Here is a 23,192-nt window from a genome sequence, read left to right on the forward strand (position 1 = left end):
GGAGACCCCACAGGTCAGAGGAGCCCCAAACCCACCCCCTGCCCCTGCCCTCAGGGCCCTGCTGGGATCCTGTGACGCTAGTGAAAACTCTTCTTCTCAGCAAACTGTTCTCCCCACACCTGGGCCCTGGCTCCAACTGTCCTTCTGAGAGAAGTTAGCCCCTCCCCACGATGGGCAGTGATGAGGTCCTGGGGAGGCTTTGGAGATGCTCTCCCGCTTCACCTGGAGAGCTCTCTCTTAGGGCCAGGAGTGGCGGCTGATAAGCAGTTCTCACCTTGGTCCTCCAGCCTCAGGCTCTGACCAGGGAGTGAATGCTCTCTGATCTCTTTCCTTTTCTTCCAAAATCCCTAGAGACTCCCATGCAGGCACCAGGCAAGGGGGGCTTAGAGACCAGCTGAGCAGAGGCAGCCAGGAGGCGGTCGCAGGGGTTTGGATCAAGCAGGCGTCTGGTGCTCTGCCGACATTGGGTCCCATCTGAGGAGGTCACAGCTGCTGTTCCCCAGAGGGCAGGGTGTGTGAGGTTGGGGGGGCCTTGGGGGTAGCAGCAGGGGGAGGGCTTCACTTTTTCTCATGGAAGTGAAATTTGTGTAACACCAATCCAGGGCGTTTAACACACTCGTGATGTTATGTAACCACCAGCTTTCTCCAGCTTAAAGCTTTTCCATCACCCAGAAGACACCTCTACCGTGAACTCCTTAACTCTTTATTTTTATTTTTCTAGGGCCCGGATTCCTTCCTTTAAAACCCACGTTGCCTGAAGTTTCCTCCATAATTTCCCTCATAAAGGCCTTGACCCCCGACCCGGGCGTCTTGTCCCACATTCACGTCTCCTTAGACGCCTCACAGCCAGTTTGGGGGGTTTTTGCTCACAGTCTGGAGCATCTCCGGCATGTGCTGTCCCGGCTGCAGGTTGGCTGTGCCGGGGGCGGGGCGGGGCAGGGGGGCGCCCACGGGTCAGCTGGCGAGCCGGGAGCGGGGCCGAGACCCAGGGCAAGCGGGCGGGGCGGGGCCTCCTTGGTAAGGCAGGTGGCTTCTCCGAGCACATCAGAAAATGGGCACAACAGCTCTTCTCCAGGGTGGCTCTATGAGGGCTGGAAACTGTGCCAGGAACACGCCAGGAGATGCCTGAGGTCTGGCCGCTGTGCTGAGGATTCGGTGACAAAATGCCTGGGGACGCCTAGTTCACGTGAGTGACTGGTAAGTGTTAGTCTCCCTCTTCCCTGCTGGGGGTCGGGCGGGGTGCAGAGTGGGGCTGGGGCTTCACTTCTCGGTCTGGGCCATCAGATGGGAGCATAGGAGCCTCTGCCTGGAGCCAGGTCTGGGCCCCTCATACACAATTCTTGGGGTTTTCACCAGAGGACCTTGGTGTCCAGGGCTGCGCTCAGCTCCCTCCAGGCCCTGGTGTCTCCACACTTCCGGTCTTATCACCTGTGACATTTTTCAGAACGGATTTTGCTATGTGGTGTGATTCCTCCTTCAAGTCAAGAGACCCCGGCATGGCTGCCCTGGTGAAAAGCCCCTCTCCCAGATTACACGGGCTTGACCCCACGCTGGGGGACAGGTGGCGAGGGAGGCCTGGACGGGCCAGGTGTCCTGCACAGGGAAGGAGGCTGAGACTTTCCTGAGTGGGACCGAGAGTAAGGGACCCACGGACGAGGGGCAGAGGGGCTCTAGTGTCCCTACCCTGACCCCTGCTTTCACCACGGCAGTGCAGAGGGGGTCCATTCTGACAGGCCTTCCCTTTTCTCCCATCCTGAGAGCTGCCCCAGAACCCTCCCTACGGGAGCCAGAGAGAACTGTCCCTCCCCACCAGGCCCTTCTGCAAAGGGGGGCAGGCGTCTTGCACACTCTGCCCCCAGGGAGATGTCAGTAGAAGGTATGATGGAGGACCCTCTCTGGGGCTGGGGAGGCAGGCTTGGGGACCAGGCTGCAGAGGAATCACTGGGAATGATCCAGAAGGAAGGGAAGTCACTGCCCACTGCCTGCACCCTTTCTTGGTGTGGCTTTGCTGTTTCTTTTGCCCCCTCAGCATCAACATCGGTGTAACCTGACGTCCCCCCAGAGATTCCCACTGTGGCTCTGGCTGGTGTGTTGGCGTGGTCCCCACCTCCACTCCCAACCTCGGCCACCCACAGATGCTCGTGGGGGCTCGGAGGGAGGTTGGAGCACCTGACAGGCTGGCGGAATGCCCAGGACAGAAAAGGTGCCACGTCCCCAGGAACGCTGACCGAGGAGCCCTGGGCAGAAGCCGTTCTGGGTGACCAGAGGAGGTGGGACCAGACGGCCGGTGGCCCCAGGGTCCGAGGTCAGGGGCCAGGGTTTCCTTCTGTATCAAATGTGTCAGGATCTTACCTTCCCAGCTTCGGCACAATAGAAAAACACACACACAGACCAAATCTTCTCGTTTAAGAGGAAAACACTGAATGAAACCATTTTGTCTTAGTTTTAAGAAGGAAAATCTCACCTGATGGGTTTTCTGTCATTACAGATGTCATGCCTCCCAGCAGGCGTGGCCTCAAGTTCAGCCACTGTCATTTGGGAAAAGCCATGGGGCAAACATGGGGGCCACCGTCTGTTGTCTGGTCGCCCAGTGTTTCATCCGATGAGAATGTCTGAACTTCAGTCACAGGTTAAACTTGACACGCAATCAAACTCAATCTTTAAATCCACGAACTTAGGAGGAAGATGACACGAGATCACTCTGGGTGCCCGTGATGGCCGTGTGGTACCCATTTTACGGGACACACGTCTTTATCTTTAGAATATTTATATTCCATCAACCTGTGGCCTTATTTCATTCCTCATATACTGAACAGTTTCTCTAGCATTTGCTGAAAAGAATCTCCTGCAGGTTCCCTGAACCTGCACCGTGACGGCAGCGTGAGCGCATCTCGGGCGTGTGGGGCAACGAGCAGAATCGGGTGGGCTTTTCGGGGGTGGGTCTCTGTTAATTCAGAAGCCTAGGGTCGCGTGACTCCGGGGCTGCTTCTGGGGGAGCTGAGGTTTTGGGAACCAGAGCACCAGCGGGAGCCTCCCCTGGGCTGCAGAGGCCACAGCAGCACTCAGACAGAACCCGGGGGCTTCAAGCACCCACGGCAAGAGGTCCACTTGAGGTGGCCACCTGCATCCTGGCCTCTGAGTGGGCGAAGAGCTGGGGAACGGCTCCCTGACTCCGACCAGGCCTGATGTCACCGTGGTCCCATGTCTGCCAATGGCTCCTTCATCTCCCTGAGAGGCAGCTCAGCTTTGCAGACTCTGGCGGCGGGCTGTTGGGGTCCTCGCCGGAAGCCCAGAGGCCAGAGGGTGGTCTTCGGCATTGGGACAGTTGACAAGAGTGTCTGATGAAAGCAAAGGCCCCCCTCACTTCTGCCCATCTCCCCACAGTGATGCTTCTCTAAGGAGTCGCCCGACCTGCTGCCAGCTTCTCGCCCTCCCCCGGGACCTTCCTGTAGGTTGTCACCAGGCTGCCACGCACCCTGGACACATCTGCATCTCAGCTGATGCTCTGCTGACCCCTGTTCCTGAAGCACTCCAGGCGGCCCCGAGGACACGGCCCTCCCGGGGTAGCCCCTCCCTGACCCCCTGTCTCCTGTGCGGGCCCCTCCCCTCGGCTCACCTGCGACACCCAGGCCTCAGCTCTCTTCTCTGACTGCCGCCTTCCCCCGAGGTGACCTCTTTTGGTCCTGTGCTTGGCAGAACCGTGGCCCCAAAGATGTCCCCACCCTAGTCCCGAGAACCTGTGAGTATGTGCCCTTATATGGCAAAGGGACTGTGTGGCTGGACCCTGAGATGGAAGATGGTCCTGGAGTGTCAGGGTGGCCTGCGTCATCACGGGGCTCCTGGGAATGTGTAAAGGGAGGTCAGAGGACAAGGGAAGGCCATGTGATGATGGAAGATGCCCAGGTGCTTTGCCAGGGCCGTTGCTCTCAGCAAAGACCCTGCAAACAAGTTTTGGGGTGTCACTGTCACAACCCAGCAGCCCGGGGGCTACTGCCAGGGACCTGGCACAACAAGCCCCTGGGGAAGACCTGGGCACTAAAAACCTGCTCAGGTAACCATGTTGGAGGACAGAATGGGCAATGGTGTTCCTTGGCATCTGCAGTAAACGGAGGGAAGTCAGTCACAGTGAGCATCCAGGGCTGACGGTGAAGCATCTCTCCTGAGGCGTGAGGACCAGCCTTCTGCAGTTAGGATCCTTCCCAACCTACGTCCTTCTTTTCCTTTTCCCTTTTTCATTTACTTTAAGACAATTTCACCCTACGTTACTGTGGGAGGAGTCCACGGATGGGGTCCCTGGTCTTGGCGCCCCAGAAGCTGGAGAGAAGTCGGGCTTCCCTTGCCCCAGGCTGCGGCGGCACCGTGCCGGCCGTGTGGCATCCCCGCCACCGGATGTGAGCTAAGGGAGGTGTTGCAGGTGGGGCTCGCCCACTTCTGTTAACACATTTGCAAAGGGGATGTCTTCTCTCTGAATGCCAACCTCCGTCTCCATGATTCAGGGAGAAAGGAAAGGCTTGGGGCTGGAAACAGGAGTGAGACAAAAGGGGAAGTCAACACTATGGTGTTAGGTGGACTCTCCAGTGGACCTCACCTCTGGAACACCCTGGACGGAACTCGACGATGACGTCTCCAGCCAACATCACTTTCCTGGGGCCGTAAAAAGTACCCAGGCTGGGGGGCTTAAAACAACAGAAGCTTTTCCCCTCATAGTTTTGGAGGCCAGGCATCTGAAATCAAGCTGTCGGCGGGAGGGCCGAGCTGCCTCAGAAGGCTCTAGGACAGGACCCCCCTTGCCTTGTTCTGGCCGCTGGTGGTTGCCGGCAATCCTTGGCTTGTAGCTGCATCACTCCAGTCCCATGGCTTAATTCTGCCCAGGTCTTCACCCTTCATCACTTTCCCTCTTTGTGTGTCTCTTTGCCCAAATTTCCCCTATTTATAAGGACCCCAGGCGTATTGGATTAAGGCCCATCTTAATGACCCCATTTTAATTTGATTACCTCTGTAACGACCCTATTTCCAAATAAGGTTCCAGTCTGGGGACTGGGTTAAGGCTTCAGTATGTATTTTGGGGGACACAATTCAATCCGCATCACGGCGTATTTCTTAGCGGCTCACTGGTGCAGGAGAGGCCTCTTCTCCCTTCTTCTTCCCGGAGCTGGGACACCTTGGATGAGAGAGGTGAGAGCCGGGAGGATTGCCAGGGCCCACAGTGACACATGTCCAAGAAGGATGCACAGCGACAATGTCCTCTCCCATCCCCTCCGAGTGGGGAGAAAGGATAGCCTTGGGAAGTGGGGCTGTGTGGGGCCTATTCTTTTTTTTTTTTTTGCGGTACGCGGGCCTCTCACTGTTGTGGCCTCTCCCGCTGCGGAGCACAGGCTCCGGACGCGCAGGCTCAGCAGCCGTGGCTCACGGGCCCAGCCGCTCCGCGGCACGTGGGATCCTCCCGGACCGGGGCACGAACCCGTGTCCCCCGAACCGCCAGGCAGACCCCCAACCACTGCGCCACCAGGGAAGCCCGGACCTTATTCTTGAGTGGCTTGTTCCTGGCCCATCTCATCACCACCAACATGACAGGGGTAGGAATTTTAAACTTAATTGTGAAGGTGTTGATGGTGCATCTTACACAAGATGCCTGCTTCTTACAGTGATACGAACCCCTCCAGAAAATAGCATCTGATAACCTGGGCTGCGGCGACGACTTCTTTCCCGATCGGGGAGCCCCGAGAGACAGTGACAGGGGCCCCGACATCCATCCACCTCTTTTCCGACAGGGATGTGACCGAGGCCCTTCCCCTCTCCTCCTTCTCTCCCCGCAGTGCCTGGCACAGGAAGTGCCCCTCTGGCCTGTTGTTGGAGGATGTGTATAAACCATTTCAAGTGTTTTCATCTGCAGTTTGGTGTCAGACCGTGAAGGTGAGCTCTGGAAGGTTTCATTTCTGTTTGCTTGAAAACCGTCTTGTCTTTATATCACTTATTCACTGGTCTAATTATAAGCAGCCCACCTGTCTTCCTGGGGGTCTGGGGTTGGACTGGTCCGTCCTGCAAGGCAGGGGCGGGGGAGGAGAGCTGTCCTTTTCTCCAGGCTGCAGAGGATGCTCCACCCTGTCCCGTGTCATCGAGCCCAGGGCTGCCTGTCTCGGAGCCTTGGGGTTCTTCTCTGCCCTGTCCCGAGGAGGGTGTAGGGTCTGGACCGCACATCAGTGATGACTAGTAAAACAGGAGACCCACCACCCCTCCCCGGGTGTGCAGCTAGGTCTGTGCCAAGGCAGCAGGGATTCCGGAACCTCCCCACACCACCAAGAAGTAGGTAGAGAGTCCGGCCTTCTGACTCTTTCTGTGCCTGTTGATTTGAAAACCAGCCCTTTACCCGGAGGGCAGGGAGAGACCCAGAGCGAGGCCGGCACTGCACTTCGGCAGGAGGCAGGTTAGTGAGCGGGAATCTTACTGACGACGCTTGTCTCAGTGGATCCCTGTGCCTGCCCACCTGCCCGAATCACAAAAGTTTATAGAGAGGCCTTAACGGGGTTCAGTTTCGTACACCATCCGGATGGCCTCAACGCTTGACTCTCCCAAGGCTGCGTCTGGTTCTCGGGTCCACTGGTGGTCACATCCTCTCGATGACCCCCTCCGAGAGTGCTATCTGGCTCTTACCTGCCCTCCTCGGAGCTGCAGAAGCCACAAGTAAGTCTAAGAGACAGAGGACTGTCGTTCAAAAGCAGTGCAAACTGCTGCCTCCCCAGAGATGGTTTTGGGGACGTTACACCTGCAGGGCGGGCTCTGGACCTGCTTCCCACCCACCCTGTGCACCTGGGGTCTTTCCCTCCGATGCTGCGCTGTCCTACCTCCTGGCAGAGTGCTCTCTGCTCCTGGGGTGTCCAAGCTCTGGCACAGAGAGCCGCTGCTCCTTCCTCTGGGGCCTGAGCTGAGCCTCCAGAGCCCCCGTGGAGAAGCCACAGGGTCACTCAGTTCATGCCCAGGGCTCCCCTCCAGAGCTCCAGGGAACCGTCTCCATGTTATTCAGTGACCGTCACCTTTAGCTCCTGCCTTGGCAAAGCCAGCACGAGGATGGGGGCTTGTCACGGAGACCTGGGGATTAGACAGGAACATGAAAGCTGCTTTCAGCAGGACCACAGACCCTTGCTCGTAACCAGAGAAGCCGCTTGCCATTCTTGTGTCTCTCCCATGTCATCTCACAGCCCCCACATTGGGACCCTCAATGCCTGGCCCAGGTGGAAGGGTGTCCCCCAGGAGTGGAGCGGGGTCTAGTAATGGGCATTTTAACTTAGATGTGGCAGCAACAGCAGTAACAACGACGGCAATAACAATGGCGAAAGTTGGGCTGTGAGTGCCGGGCTCACCTGGGGCTTCTCAAAGGCAGGGAGGTGGGGATTTGGTTTCCCTGGGGGAAGAGGTGCACTCGCCCACAGGGCAGGGCAGGGTTTGGGGTTGACCTCAGAGAAGGGTCTGGGGCGGCACAGCCAGGGCCCTTGTCGGGTGGTGTATGCGGCAGTCTGGGCTTCACTACCGGGTGTGGGTCGGGGGGTGCAGGGTGTGGATGGGCACCGTGGCCTTGGGTCCAGCTGGGTTTAAGTTCTTTGCGGCAGTGACCATAGGGGCCAGGGTGGCCTTGCTGGTGCCAGCTGGGTCCATGTGAAACCTCTGGTGGGGACAGGTAGGGGACTTGGGGCAGGGGGCATCCTGATAACCCGAGAGTGAATCCGTGTCCCCATTTCTCACCCTGGAGAAGAAGGCCCCTGTGCAGTGAGAGATCTCCAGGGAAACAGAACCAAGGGGAGGTATATGTATATATGTGTGTGTGTGTATATATACACATGTGCATGTGTATATGCATGTGTACGTGTAGATTATGTGTAACGCATGTGTATAGTATATATAGGCATGTGTGTATATGTGTATGCGTACATGTATGTGTATAAGTACGTGTATGTATAAGTATGTGTATACGTGTATGTGTGTAGGTATGTGTGTATGTGCACGTGTACATATATGTGTGTGTTGGTCTATATATATGTGCGTGTGTATATATGTAGGTGTATATGTATACGTGTGTGTGTATATACGCACGTGCATGTGTATACGTGTATGTGTATGTGAACATGTATATGCACGTGTATGTATCCATGTGTATGTATGTGTAGGTGTATATCTATATATCTATATCTATATAGAGAGAAGAGATAGAGGGAGACAGAGACAGAGAGAGGGAGACAGAGAGAGATTTATTTTAAGGAATTGGCTCACATGAGTGTGAGGGCTTCCAAGGGCAGTCCAGCAGGCTGGGGACCCGGGGAAGAGTTGATGCTGCAGTCTCGAGTCTGCGATATGCAGTCCTTCCACGGTGGGGGAACTTCAGTTGTTTTCTTTTAAGCCTTCAGCTGATTGGGTCAGGCCCACCCACATATGGAGGGTGACCTGCTTTACTCAGAGTCACATCTTTACATGCTCATTTCATCTAAAAGTTTGTGTCTGGATCCTGGGGCTGGGGTACCCCAGAGGGAGCAGAGAAGACCAGGGGCACCTCAGCTACGTCTAGACCTGGGCAGCTCCTGGGGCCCCACCGCCTCCGTGGTGAGTCATGGGAGCCGAGATCTGTGGGGGGTTTTCCTCACTTGCAGCTGACAAGGAACTTCCGGGGAACAAGCCGGGGAACAAGCCAGGGAACTGGGTTTCTGCCCAGAGCCGTCTCAGAACAGGCTGCACTTTCTCTCCCTGTCTGCAGGATGGAGCGAGACGCAGCTTGGAGAGAGATGCTGTGGCTGGGAGGTGGGTCAGGGCCTTGGAGGGGCTCCAGGCTGCTGGGGTCCTTGTCTCTCACCGCCGAGTGGCTCTGTCTGCCACGTCAGGGGGCTGTGGGGTGAGTGGGTTACAGGGAGGGTGTGTGTGTCTATGTCCACATCGATATCTGTGTCTATAATGTCTATTTCTGTATCTATACCTATATATGTCTTTATTTATGTCTATTTCTCTCTCCTCAGTATTCCGCAAAGTGGGTATTTTGTATATATATATATACACTCACATACGTACACATCTTTCAGGTACACTTGAGATAACACTTAACGACAGTAAACTTCACTCCGACAGCAGAGTTTGGCTGTTCAACTCGGTTCTGTCTTCTGCGGGTGGAGCTGCCGTCTGACTGCCTGGGTCTCTCCAGGCAGCTCCGAGGAGTCTAAGAAGGGGCTGGTTAGAGAAGTGGTGCATTGAAGAAGAAGGCATTTCTACATCAGTACTGCCTCTTAGTTCTGGACGCGTGAGCTCCTCCCAGATTCTGGAAGGATCCCAGTGAGGATCAGGTAATTCAGGCATCACTGTCCCCCTTCCTCTCCCATCACTGTCTCTCTCTTTCTCCCCCCTCCCCCTCCCCCAAAGCCCTTGAGCCCCAGATCCTGCCACTGAAACGGGAGGGGAGTGGTCCCAGGATATTAGCCCAGCAAAGAGCAGAGGCAGACGAACATGCTGGCCATCCCTGTGCTTGACCAGTTGGAAGAGGGACGGGGCTAACCCTGCGGCTGGGAATGACTAGACTGCCCATAAAGCATCCCCAGAGCTCGCTGATCTGAGCCGGAATCTAACCTGCGTGTGAGGGGGCTGTGCTCCTGGGTTGCCCCTCAAGACTCAACTTCCTCATCTGTAAAATGGGGATGATGACACTGAGCTGTGAGTTTTAAAGGTGATGACGTGCCAAAAGCATTCTGCTCGGTGCTGGGGACAAGGTCAGGTGCCACTGTTATCTCTCAGCCTCAATCTTCTCATCTATCAAGTGGGCGTAACTACCCCACAACCAGGCAATGTAGGAGGGGGATTACACCACACGTCTCAGAATTGATACCGATGACCAATAACTTTCGTCCTCTCTTCAGCTCATCAGAGGATGAATTTTCTAACTCTAAGAACTATCGAAAAGGAACAACTGCTTTGGGAGGTGAGGTCTCTGTCGCCAACTGTCCAGGTAGAAGCTGGCTGACCCGTCGTCTGGAGCGTGGTAAGAGGGCAGCTGACCTTTCACTTTCCGTCCAACATCAGGGGCATCACGTTGGGAGCCGATGGAGTGGGAGGGAATCACAGCAGAGGCGAGGCCCCTCGTTCGAGGCTGCCCCATTAGGGCTGCTCTCCAGGTGCTGACTTTGGCCTGGGCTCCAGGCACCGTCCCCAGGCCCAGCCTCTGACCTAGTCCCCAGGCCCTGCTCTCCCACTAACTGTCCCACTAACAGGACAAACAAACCCAGGTTTGGGCTTTTTATTTTCCGCCACATTTTGGAGCAACATTATGATCTTTAAGGCTGAAAATGTCACCCCCCCCAAAGGCAGCCTAGAGACCTGGCCCCTTAACTCACAGGACAGGCCTGGAATTGTGGGCACCCAGGCAGCCTGCAGGGTTACCTCCTCTCGGGGGTCCTATCCCACTCCCTGCTCTGGGTCCAGGCGTCTGCTAAACTGCAAAGAAAAGGCTTCACACATAAAAGCAAAAGAAACCAGAGGACCTCCCGTGGCACCGGGGTGGTGTCTGGACATGCTGTGCGTGGAACGGGGGAGTGCTGGGCCACTGAGCAAGGGCTCCTCCATCACTTTTCTTGAAGCAAGAGAGACACAAAACTGTCGCTTTTCTTTCCATTTGCATGATTTTTTTGAATTTTATTTTATTTTTTTATAGAGCAGGATCTTATTAGTTATCCATTTTATACATATTAGTGTATACATGTCAATCCCAATCTCCCAACTCATCACACCCCCCCCCCCGCCACTTTCCCCCCTTGGTGTCCATACGTTTGTTCTCTCCATCTGTGTCTCTATTTCTGCCCTGCAAACTGGTTCACCTGTACCATTTTTCTAGGTTCCACATATATGCGTTAATATATGATATTTGTTTTTCTCTTTCTGACTTACTTCACTCTGTATGACAGTCTCTAGATTTTTTTCCCTCGTCATCTTCAGACAGGCAGAGGATGTGCGTGTGTGGGGTGTGCAGACACACTCCCAAGTTTCTACAGAGAATGGAAAAACATGACAGGCCGTCACTTATTTCTGCAGGAGAATTAATGCCTTTTGGGGTCCTGACAGCCTTGGGCTTCCAGCAGCCTCGCCTGGTGTCTCCTGGCTTCTCTACAGGGCTTTCGCACCTCCTGGCACCCATCCCTCCACACCCTCCACACTTCCTAGTGTGTCTAAGAAGGCTGACACCAGCAGCAGAGAATTTGAGCTCTGCCTCTATCTGCCCACTGTTCTTAGAAGCATCACAGAACCAAGAGACGCCTGCCACACAGATTTCAACCCACACGCCTTCTCCTCCCACCTGAACTGCCTCCTGCCAACGACTTTCTCTGCCAACTGCTGACGCGTGGAAGCCGTGTACCTACCAGCCAGTCGCCTCTGCTTGGGGATCTGCAGAAACCTCGGAGGTGACCTATCCACGCTGGATGGGTTTTTTTCTGCTCACCCGCCCCTCCCCAGGGCTCCCAGCTCAGGGAATTGCCCATCCGTCCAGGGCTTAAGGTTTACTCTGGGGCCTTCTGGATTCAGCCTTCCTCTGCCCAAGCACTGGGGACTCTGTGTCTCCAAAAGTTCCAACTGCGTTCACCAGTCATAATCTCCTAGATCCCCCATCCCCTCCCATCATCCTTTGCACTGAAGCCATAGGGATCTTTCAAAAGTACACATTTTATTACGTCACGTCCGTGCTTAACTCCCTTCAGTGACTCCCAGCGTTTGCAGGAACTAGTCTGAACCCCAGCGTGACTGGAATATCCTGCACCACCTGCTTCTGGGCCTGCCCTGCAGACTCCGCCCCCTTCAGGCCCTGCCCACCAGGCCCCGCCCCCACAACCGTGCCTCTGCAGAATCTGCCCCTACATGGCTCTGCCCCACGAAGACCCTGCCCCACCAGGCCCCACCCACAAAGCCCCACCCACTCATACAGGCCCCGCCCCACATAGCCCCACCCCTGCCCACGCAGGCGCTCCTCCGTTAGCTCTGGCCTCTCCAGAGGTTGGTCCTGCAAACACGGGGCCTTCCTTCATGCCTCAGTGACTGCACCTGGGACACCCCTTTGCACTCCTCTTCCTCTCCCCACCCCTGACCCGTGTCTGCACACCCTGGGCCTGTCTGGGACCCCTGCAGAGCCACCTCCCTGACCCTGAGTCTCTGAGATGCTGCTGTCCTGCCAGTTCCAAGGACGAACCAGCTTTTGAACCTGTGGCTCCCTCAGGTCCTGGCCCCACCCAGATCGCCTCCAAGCTCCGGCCTCACGCATCCTACACATCCTCTGCATCCTCTGTGTCCTGGTGCATCCCAGAGGGGACCTGACCCCACCAGGCCTCCCAGAGGCAGCTGCGGATGGAGGTGGGCTCAGGGCGCTGCAAGCGCTACCCACCTGGCTTGAAGATCCCCCCACCACCCGAGGCCCAGGGCTTCTCCCACCAGCGCCCTCTACTTCTCTAGAACATCCATTAATTTGGCTACACTTCCTGAGTCTAGACATTTTCTGAAAGTTTGTGCCTAAGATGAAACCCAGACTCATTCTGTCACTACATTTCGTTGGAAAAAAGAACAAACAACCCTCCAGATGTCATGGTAACAGACCCCATGTGCTCCCCTTTTCTCGCTGTGATTGCGAGGTCTTCCCAGCTGTTATCTTGGTTACATCCATGCTCCTGACAAATGACGTGCTCTTCCTTCCCTGCCTCGCCTTCTCCAGGCGAGATCTCAGACGGATGGAAGATGTCTCCTGGAACCCCACAGCCTGCCAGCCCCTTGATGGGGGCAGAACTTCACGGACCCTCCAAGTTCCTGCGGGTGTCCGTGTTTCATCTTTAATATGCTTAAAGACAGATTAGCACCAGGGTAAGGAAGAGTCAACAAAAGCCTGTCTTTACCTGGAATTTTGGTTGAATTGTTCATGGCCAAGAGCTCCTTCTGAAAGCAGATGACCTGCATCAACACTGGGTCTGGGGAGGCTCCCTTTGGAATCCTCCCAGGGACTCGGCCCCCTCTGTGGGGTGTCTGGTGGAAGGCGGGCACCATTCCCCCATCACTCCCCGAGTCACTGACACTCATGCTGGGAAGTGCACAGGGAACTAGGAACTGGAGGACAACTCTAGCTGGGGTCTTGGGACCCTGCAGGGGTGAGGAGACAGCGCAGAGCTGGGTAGTAGCGACTCCGGCCCTCTTCTCTCAGTGCACGAGCCCCTTATTCTGACCTGCCAGTAGATCTGCTGGGTTGTTGCTGTACGGGCTGCCCTTGCTCGTTTCTTTGGGTCGGGAGACTTAGAGGCCTCTGGGTCTGGATCCCAGCCCCGCCGTTACGGCTGTTTGGATGTGGACAAATCACTTTCCAGAACCGTTAGGTCAGTGACGTCAAGCCCTGAGCAAGGCTATTTACCATGCAGTCTTCAGAGGTTACTGAGGAAGTGCCTGCAGATGGCAGGGAAGCCTGGCAGGGAGGGGCTGAGTGAGCACTTGAGCACGCAGCCCCTTGGGCGCTGCGTTATCTCCCTGGGCCTCGGCCAGTTGGCCAGATTGGTCCATCCCTCCCAGGCCACATGCGTGATTGGCCGGCTCCTCTGTTGTGGAAGCCCTTTCTTTCTACACTACAGTTCAGGAGTGAAAGCGGCTTCTCTGTTACCCTTCCCAGGTATCATTTTGTTTTTTGCCCCTGGCTGGCTGGGTCCTTGTATTTGTTTCCTGAGACTGCCATAACAAAATACTACAGACTGGGTGGCTTAAATGACAGACATTTATTATCTCACAGTTCTGGAGGCTGGATGGCCATGATCAAGGGGTCAACAGGGTTGGTTTCTTTGAAGACCTATCTCCTTGGCATGTAGATGGCTGTCTTCTCCCTGTATCCCCACATGGTCTTCACTCTGCACACATACATTCTTGGTCTCTCTTTGAAGGCCCAAATTTCCTTTTCTTATAAGGACACCAGTCAGGTTGGATTAAGGCCCACCCCAATGACTTTGTTTAACCTTAATTACCTCCTTAAAGACCCCATCTCCATAGACAGTTACATTCTGAAGCACTTGGAGTTAGGACTTCAACATAAGAATGAGGTGGGGCACAATTCAGCCCATAACTGCCTCCCTGAACAAATCACTCCACCTCTCTGGACCCTGGATTACTCATAAATAATATGGGGATGCTGACAACAATGATGATGATGATGGTGGTGATGGTGATGATGATGGTGGTGATGGTGATGGTGATGATGATGATGGTGATGATGATGATGGTGATGGTGATGGTGATGATGGTGATGGTGATGATGGTGATGATGATGATGGTGATGATGGTGATGTTCATGATGGTGATGGTGATGGTGGTGATGATGATGGTGATGGTGATGATGGTGATGATGATGATGATGATGGTGATGATGGTGATGATGATGGTGGTGATGGTGATGGTGATGATGATGATGGTGATGATGATGATGGTGATGGTGATGGTGATGATGGTGATGGTGATGATGGTGATGATGATGATGGTGATGATGGTGATGTTCATGATGGTGATGGTGATGTTGGTGATGATGATGGTGATGGTGATGACGGTGATGATGATGATGGTGATGATGGTGATGGTGATGGTGGTGGTGATGGTGATGATGGTGATGGTGATGATGATGGTGATGGTGATGATGATGATGGTGATGATGGTGATGATGATGATGGTGATGATGGTGATGGTGATGATGATGGTGATGATGGTGATGGTGATGATGATGGTGGTGGTGATGGTGATGGTGATGGTGATGATGATGATGGTGGTGGTGATGATGGTGATGGTGATGATGGTGATGATGGTGATGGTGATGATGGTGGTGGTGGTGATGGTGATGATGGTGATGATGGTGAGGAGGCAGGTGATGATGACGATATTGCTGATAACAATGGCACCTGTCCACTAGGGTTGGTGTTTGGATCAAATGAGTTAATGAATGTAAAGTGCAATAGTCGATGTCATATAAGTCTTAGCTGTTATCATTTTTCTTACTACAATGAATTTTTTAAACACATAATTACCCCAAATCCCTGAAAGCTGGCTTTTGGTTTGTCACAGAACTGAGTGAATCATCAAAAACCTGTTAGTGGCAGACACTGTGAGACATGATGGGTGTCAGCCTAACGCCACAGAGGGAAACAGAAATGATTTAACAGCAGCCTCCAGACTGCACTTTCTATAACCAAACCAGTGCATATATGTTCACAGAGAATTTTACTCATTTGAAAAAAGGCTCAATTATTTTCCTGGGGTAGGGAGGCAGGGAAGTGCATCATTTATTTCAGAATATTTTCCACCCACCTAGGACAAAATTTGGAAACCCAAAAGTATGACAGACAATCCACGGAGTGGTAGGTGCACACCCTGCTCCTTCTCAGTGTATTTCTGCATTTATGCTTTAACCTATGAGTTCCGTGACCTTGGGCAACCTGCATAACCTCTCTGAGCCTAAGTTTCTTCATCAATAAGACAGAGATGAGTGACTTCCCTGGTGGCACAGTGGTTAAGAATCCACCTGCCAATGCAGGGGACATGGGTTCAAGCCCTGGTCCAGGAAGATCCCACATGCCGCGAAACAACTAAGCCCATGCACCACAACTACTGAAGCCTGAGCGCCTAGAGCCCAAGAGCCACAACTGCTGAGCCTGCATGCCACAACTACTGATACCCGTGTGCCTAGAGCCCATGCTCTGCAACAAGAGAAGCCACCACAATGAGAAGCCTGCACACTGCAACGAAGAGTAGTCCCCGCTCGCCTCAACTAGAGAAAGACTTTGTGCAGCAACGAAGACCCAAAGTAGCCAAAAATAAACAAATAAATTAAAAAAAAAAGAGACTGAGATGATAGCAGCCTCGTATTAGTTTCCTGTGCCTGTTGTAACCAAGCACTACAGGCTTCAACCAACAGAAATTGGTTCTCTCACAGTGCTGGAGGTGGAAAGTCAGAAATCAAGGTGTCAGCAGGGCTGTGCTCACTCAGAGCTTCCAAGGGAGGATCCTTCCTTGCCTCTTCCAGCTTCTGGGGGCCCTTGGGTATTCCTTGGCTTGTGATAGCTCCATTTCAATCTCTTCCTCTGTGGTCATGTGGCCGTCTTTGTGTGTCTCTCTCCTCTTCTTATAAGGATGACAGTCATGTTGGATTAGGGCCACCCAATGACCTCATCTTTAATTGGTTACATCTGCAAAGACCTTGTTTCCAAACAAGGTCACATTCACAGGTACTGGAGGTTAGAGCATCAATATACCTTTTGGAGGGGGGGGTACAATTCATCCTTTAACAAGCCCTTATTTCCTGGGGCTGCTAGGTGGATAAGGAAGTTGGCAGATGCAAAATCACACATTGTGTTCATAGTAAGTACTCAACAGGTTTTAGCCATCATCCTCTTCATCATCACCATCATCATCGCTGTCACCACCATCACCATCATCATCGTCATCACCATCATCACCATCATCATCACTATCATCATCATCACTATCATCATCATCATCACTATCATCACTATCACCACCACCACCACTGTCATCATCACCATCATCATCTCTATCACCATCACCATCACCATCATCATCACCATCATCACTGTCATCCTCACCATCTACACTGTCATCACTATCACCACCACCATCACCATCATCATTGTCATCACCACCATCACCACCATAATCGTCATCATCACTATCACCACCATCATCACGGTCATCATCATCACCACCATCACTGTTATCATCACCATCATCATCATCATCACTATCACCGTCATCATTGTCATCACCATCATCACTATCATCATCACCATCATGATCATCATCATTATCTGTATTAACAAGGAACTTCTATGAATACAGGAAGTGAGGAAGGCTTTGGGAGAAGGAAAATGGGGAAATACTACTGAAGAGAAGGTCCTTTTTGGCACCTTACCCTCAATACCAGCCTCCTCCCACTGCCTCTGCACGTAGAACCGGAACTGTGCCCTCTGCTTCCCATGAGTGTCAAGTTAACCTCACTGCAGTTGGAGAACCAAGATACCTCTGTTGCTATACCCTGTTCACTTAAAATGATTGGACCACCTGCTATCTGAGTGGTGTGTTATGGAGAGAAAAATAAATTATTACTTAGACACAGTCTTTTCGGCCAAGGAACACAGGTTCTCCTGAAGAAGCAGATGTTTATCCACCCTCTCCAGGACAAGTAGCCATGTGAGAAGAGCTTGCTAGAGGTAGAAACTTATTCTATGGGATCTCAGAGGGTCACACCTGCCCAGCTCAGGGCTGCATCCCCCAGAGAGAGCAAAAGAAATATACAACATCCTTGAGGGCTTTTTGACTCATTCATTCATTCAGTGTTCACTGAGGCTCACTTGTGCCAGTCCCAGGGCATGCAGGGACAAATTAAACACGAATCAACGGGAGTGAGGATCAGCTGGGGTGATGACACAGCACTCACATGTGAGGCAGTGGCTGTCAGTGTAAACAGAGTGTCTACCTGGGCTGGTCAGGGGAGGCTCCCCGAGGAGGCTGGGCTTGGTGTCCTGGGAAGGCTGTGGGTGAGTAGGGAGGAAGAAGAACAGAGGGTCCCAGATGCTGTACTTTTACAGGTCACTATCAGTTGTGTGCCTGGCCAGGTGACCATCCTTTCTAGCACCATGGTTCTCAGGTCACACACCACCGAGATGAATAAGGCAGGAAAGTTCATATCACACTTTTAAACTCATTCTATCAAAAGTGGACAATAATAGTCAAAGCTTTGGCAGAAATCAGATTGGTTAGAGAAACTCAAATGTGGCCATCTTTCTTCAAATTACAGAAATCATTAAGGTCACAGATAGGATTTGCTTAGGCATTAGTTTTGTGTCAATTTTTTCTTAAAAATTTAATTATATATATAAATATAAATATATATAATACATCCCCTTTGGCAGTCATTAGCCAGATTGTTCCTGGTCCATGTGATGAGGTTACATGTGTTGCTGTCTTGTTGTTTGCAGAGAGCACCTTACCTGGCCATGGCCCCTCCTCCAGGTGAGACCCGCTGCTCGGCATGCTGCCTCCTATAAGCATAGCAGGTGGCAAGGTGCTTTGGGATCCAGGGGACAGACAGGTGCAACAAGTCCAGTTATCATTTCTCGGTTCTGGAGCCACCGTGACACCCTAAGACTAAAATGTTTGTCATCCTGGCCACTGAGTGAGCTTAGAGAGTACAGGAAGTGCATGGCAAACTCTGTACTCACGTGTAAGACCACAAAACAAAACAAAGCTGGAAGTCTCCGAGCTTTCGATAAAGGGTCAAAACCTTTGATAAAGGTTAATTTCACAAGCAAAGGTCAGCCTCTGAACGGTCAAGCAACACAGCAAAGGAGATGCCATTATAAGAACCCTCCTATCCTCAGGGCCCCTGGCTGCCGGCAGCTTTCACCGTGTCCCCAGCAAATGTTCCCGTAGCGCACGGCATGGAGTCACTTTCTGTGTATCTGTCTCAAGATCAGAGTCTGCCCACAGCTCCAAGCACCACAGTGTCAGGAGCAGCTTCTTGGAAGGGGTCCCAAATATGTTATTCCACCTTTTTAGGCCCACGTTCCAGCTGAAAGACCCTGCAAAGGGGGTGGCTTGGTGAAGATGAAGACATTTGTCTACAAAGTTCTCTGAGCTCCTGGGAAGCAGGGCAGCTGCACGGATGCCAGGGGACATCATTCTCTCCATCTTTGCTGCGGGGGGAGCCCCAAGGGCTGCTTCTGTCCCCGGAGCTCCGAGACTGTCCCGCATAATTAAGGGACCATCTCAGGAGGACCAAGCCAAGGGCCCCGCCCCTCGCATTCCACGTAAGTAGGGGGGAGAGAAGGCTGGTGTTTTGGGGCTCAGGGTGTGTGTGTCTGTTCCATGGCCACTGAGAGGTAATCCTGTTTCTGCTGGTCAGGAAGCCCATGCCCTCAACCTTCTTCCAGGCCAGCAGCGCCTCTTCAGGCCAGCATGTGGCAAATAGGCAGTGCGTGTGATTGGTGTCTCTCCTTCAGGTTTGCCAGAACCGGTTTCTCCAGAAACTTGTCCATGTTTCGGGGATTGCTCCCTCCATTAAGTTAAACATCTTTTAATCGGACTCATTTCACAGCCGTTCATTTTAATCATGCAAAGGTCAGCTGTCACCGCACAAATGTTAGACTTAATTTGTTTTCTTGATGCACGTCATGCCAGTGATCATTTGGCCCAGTTTTTAATCATTTGCCAATGGGGAGCTGTAGGGGTCGGGGCACTGACAGCCAGGGTGGGGACCGTGTGGCCTCCCTGAAAGCACAGCGTATGGCAGAGGGCTTGATTCGGGGCGGGGTGCTGAGGACAGCGAGGCCCAAGAATTTCTGCCTTTTAGTTCCCAAACTCTGATGATCTGCAGTGGTGACAGCCTGGATTTGGAGCCAGGAATCTTGGATTTGAGGCAAATTGCTGGGTTTTTTCCAGGCATCCGTTACCCCACGGGTAAAGGGGTCACCAGCCTTCTTGGCTTCTCTTCTTCCAGAGCAGGAGTTTGCATTTTGGGAGCCGTCCTTTCACTTTTCAAAGTGGAGAGCAGCTCAAGGAGGCAAAGGGGACCTCTCCGTCTCTCCCGACCGCCTCCTCCTCTGGCCCCTCCTTCCTGTCTCCTGTCTCTGCTCATCTACTGGAAGTTTCCAAGCTGAAGCCAGAAATGGAGGCTTTTAGACCTCCTGGCAAGCTTTTCTACTTGCCTGAGCTGGTAGGCGATGATCCCCCTGGGAAAGCTCGGGAAACGTGGCCGGGTGCTGCATGGGAAATGGAATCGCATCACGTACTCTCGGGCCCTTAGCCTCCACGGAGAAATAAACGCAGACAGCAAGTCAGCATTCGTAAGTGCTACATATGAAGTATCCTCTTTCATCCACGCTCACATTCCCACACACAGATGGGCAGGTGCAGGGCTGGACAGGTGGGAGGGTTTCTATTCTTTATCAAATGCCGTTGTCTTTCGATACGTCACTCACCTGAGGGCCTGCAGCCCCTGAACTCAACCTGCCCAAAGCTTAGCTCATCTCTCTGAACCTATGCATTACGCTGCCCCATCCCCACACCCAGGTCATCACTCAGCCGTTGCCCATCTGCACCCCCTTCCCCACGTCTCCGTCGGTTCCATCCAGGCCCCTCCCAATGGCTCCCAGCCCACCTCCACTTTCCAGCTCCACTCCTGTTGCCGTGGTGGATGCAGGCCATCTGCGTGTCTCACCTGGATGGTGGAATTCAACCTTTACCAGGTGTTGGTGAAGGTTGCACAATGGGCATCCTCAAAATAGGCCACCTTGGCATGTTGATTATTTTGAGCTGAAGAAAACTAGGGAGAAGCAGATACAAGAAGAGCTCACTGCCCTCCACTATCTGCCTAAAAGCAGGCTATACACTTGTGAAGGTGTCCCCCTCCCCCAAGCCAGGAGGGACAGAAGCTAATCACTGGAGTCCACGCTGGGCCCTGATCAGCCCAGAGGAATCCACACCACAAACCTCACTCACTGGCCCTTGTCTCCCACTAGGTCCCCCAGGTATTTGCCCTCCCACCACTTGCTGCCTTAGAAACTCAAGGACTGGTTCCTTTGTCTTGTCACTTGTCTAGGAATCTATTGTTCTCTTATTAAATGTTATGTAAGCCCGAGTTCTAACCACCCCTTTGAGTTACTCATCTCTGAGTTCTCCACGATGCATGTTTTAATAAACTCGTTTGTTTTTCTCTTGTTAATCTGTCTTTTGTCCATCTAATTTTCAGGGCCTTAGGCAACGAAACTGAGGTGGGTAGAGAAAAGGATTTCTTCCTCCCTGACCTCCGCGTGAGTGCTGGGTTAGCCTCTCCCTCCATCCTGGGCTGTGAGCTCTGTGGTGGGAGGAGTCCCTGTTTTTCCTACCTGTCACTGTGCCTGGCACATGACCCTCACTCAGTGAATAAATGATGGTTGTGAATAACTGACTGATTAAGTGACTTGTCTCTGTGGTTGTATCTCCCTTCCAGTCTCTGTGTTTCTTCCTAACGACCACTGCCTGCGCCAGTGCAGGACACCAGGCATTCCACATGCATTATCTTTTTAAATCCCAACAACAGCCCCAGGGGGTGGGTGCTGTGTTGCCCATTTTACAGAGAGGTGAAGTAACTTGCCTCAGGACACACAGCTTCTGTCTGTTCTGACCCCAAAGCCCACACTTGCAGACGCTAGCTATTTCTTACCTTGTAAAAGGAGGCTTTCTTGGCCTGAGGGCATCTGGGGGCCCCTTGGCATTGTGCCATCTCCATCTGGAGGCCCAGATTTTGGAAGGAAATTCAGCCTGGCTCAGACCTGTCTCACTAGTCTCATTTCTTCACTCCTTCCACCCCCACCCCCATGCAGGGCAGCCCCCGTCCCTGGAGTCCACCATGACACACTCCTCTTGGTGAGCCTGGCTCCCTCAGGCCACTGGGCTTTTCCTGTGATCCTCTGTTTACCTGGATCTCCCTCCCCACCTTTACTCATCATTCCTGCTCATGTGTGAGGTACAGCTCGCGTGGCACCACCTCCTGCAAGGCTTCCCTGATTGCCCCAGCTGTAACGCTGGGTTCCACCTCTTCTCCCTTCCACGCAACCCTTAGGAAGTCACTCAGTCATGACTTTGAAGCAGGGGCCTCAATGGCCTTGAAGACACTGATCATGAAGCAGCATTACATCTAAGCCTCCTTGCACCTCAGTCCCCACCTGATGCTAAAAACTCGGCCTCTGTTTACCGGTGCCAAATCATATCTTGGAGACAGAGTTTTGGGTGAAGCACAGAAGAATAGCTTTATTGCTTTGCCAGACAAAGGGGGATGCAGCAGGCTTGTGCTCTGAAAAACTGTGTGTCCCAACCGGAGGGATTTGGTGAGGAGTTTTATAGCAATGGTTCAAGGGTGGGGTTACTGATAAGGATCAGGGTGTGTGCAGGGCCTGCTTCCCTTTAATCTGGCCTCAGGGGGTCTCCTGATGAGTTTCTGGGGTTCTCAAGGCTATCAAACTGTGACCTTTTCTCTGGAATGAAGAATGCTTCATCAGGTAGTTAACACCTTCCATTTGTCGGGGGTTTTAGTTCTATAAAGGGTTCAAAGATATTGTCTTGTGCATCCCTTGAGGTGGAACCAGGACCTGCCCCAAGGCTGCACTATTGTTTCTTGACTGCTTCTCCCTTGTCTCTGCATCCCCTCCCTTCCCTGATTAGCAACAGTTTGAACCTGCCTTTGAAGCTCAGGGAAGGTCAGGGAGGCTGGAGTCTATTCCCTACAAATAAGAAATGGGGGACACAGAAAGGCTTCTGTGTCCAGGAGCCCCACAGGGTCCTGCTCAGTCTCCACCTGGCATGGGTCCTGGCAGGTGGGAGGGGCTCAGTGAATGTTCAGGGACTAGGTGAATGAATGTGGCAACAAAGTGAGAGCACACACATTTTAGATTAAGAGCTAAGAAGCATTGGGTAGCATGTGACACATGCAAACACAAGAGTGATGCCTTAGTAGCAAGTGTCCCCCTCAACCAAAAATAACATCTACATCGTCCTGGACGTGGAGTCACCTCTCTGTCACTTGTCAAGGGAAACGGGATTATATGCCTCCCTCTGTGTCCCTCTCCTCTGCCCAACTAATAGCGGCAATTGGATCCATCCCAGATGGAGCTTATTCTATACAAGACTCTATCATCCAGAACGGCAGCAAAGTGGGGCTAAGCTAGCCTGGCATCCCATACCAGTAAGACTTGCAAGCTGTGTGACCTGGGGCAAGCTGCCTAACCTCTCTGTGCACCCCCTTCTTAGAGAGTCGCAACAGGCACATCAAAGGCTCAGATAAGGCTGAACTGATGCCACTTGTTTGGGACCCTCTGGGTTCCAGTGAGTTTCTTCAGTGCAGGAATTCTCACAGCCTTTCACATGCAGTTTGCATTGTGAATTTCCAAAAGGGGGATGTTGCCTATATTATATCACGCATCACTTTGATCTTGGGGCGTCTTGGTTTGGGAATTTATGATCATGACAATGACAATGATAAATAGTATTTAGGGGGCTCTTATTGTGGAGGTTCCAGGCTAAGCACGTACACAGATGAACACATTCGATCCTCACAGCAACCCTGTAGGGGGCTAGTAGATCATTCTCACTCAGTTAAGAGGTTCCGGAGACTCACACTGGTG

The sequence above is a fragment of the Stenella coeruleoalba genome (assembly GCF_951394435.1).
Source record: "Stenella coeruleoalba genome assembly, chromosome: 1".
In the NCBI taxonomy this organism is placed as follows: domain Eukaryota; kingdom Metazoa; phylum Chordata; class Mammalia; order Artiodactyla; family Delphinidae; genus Stenella; species Stenella coeruleoalba.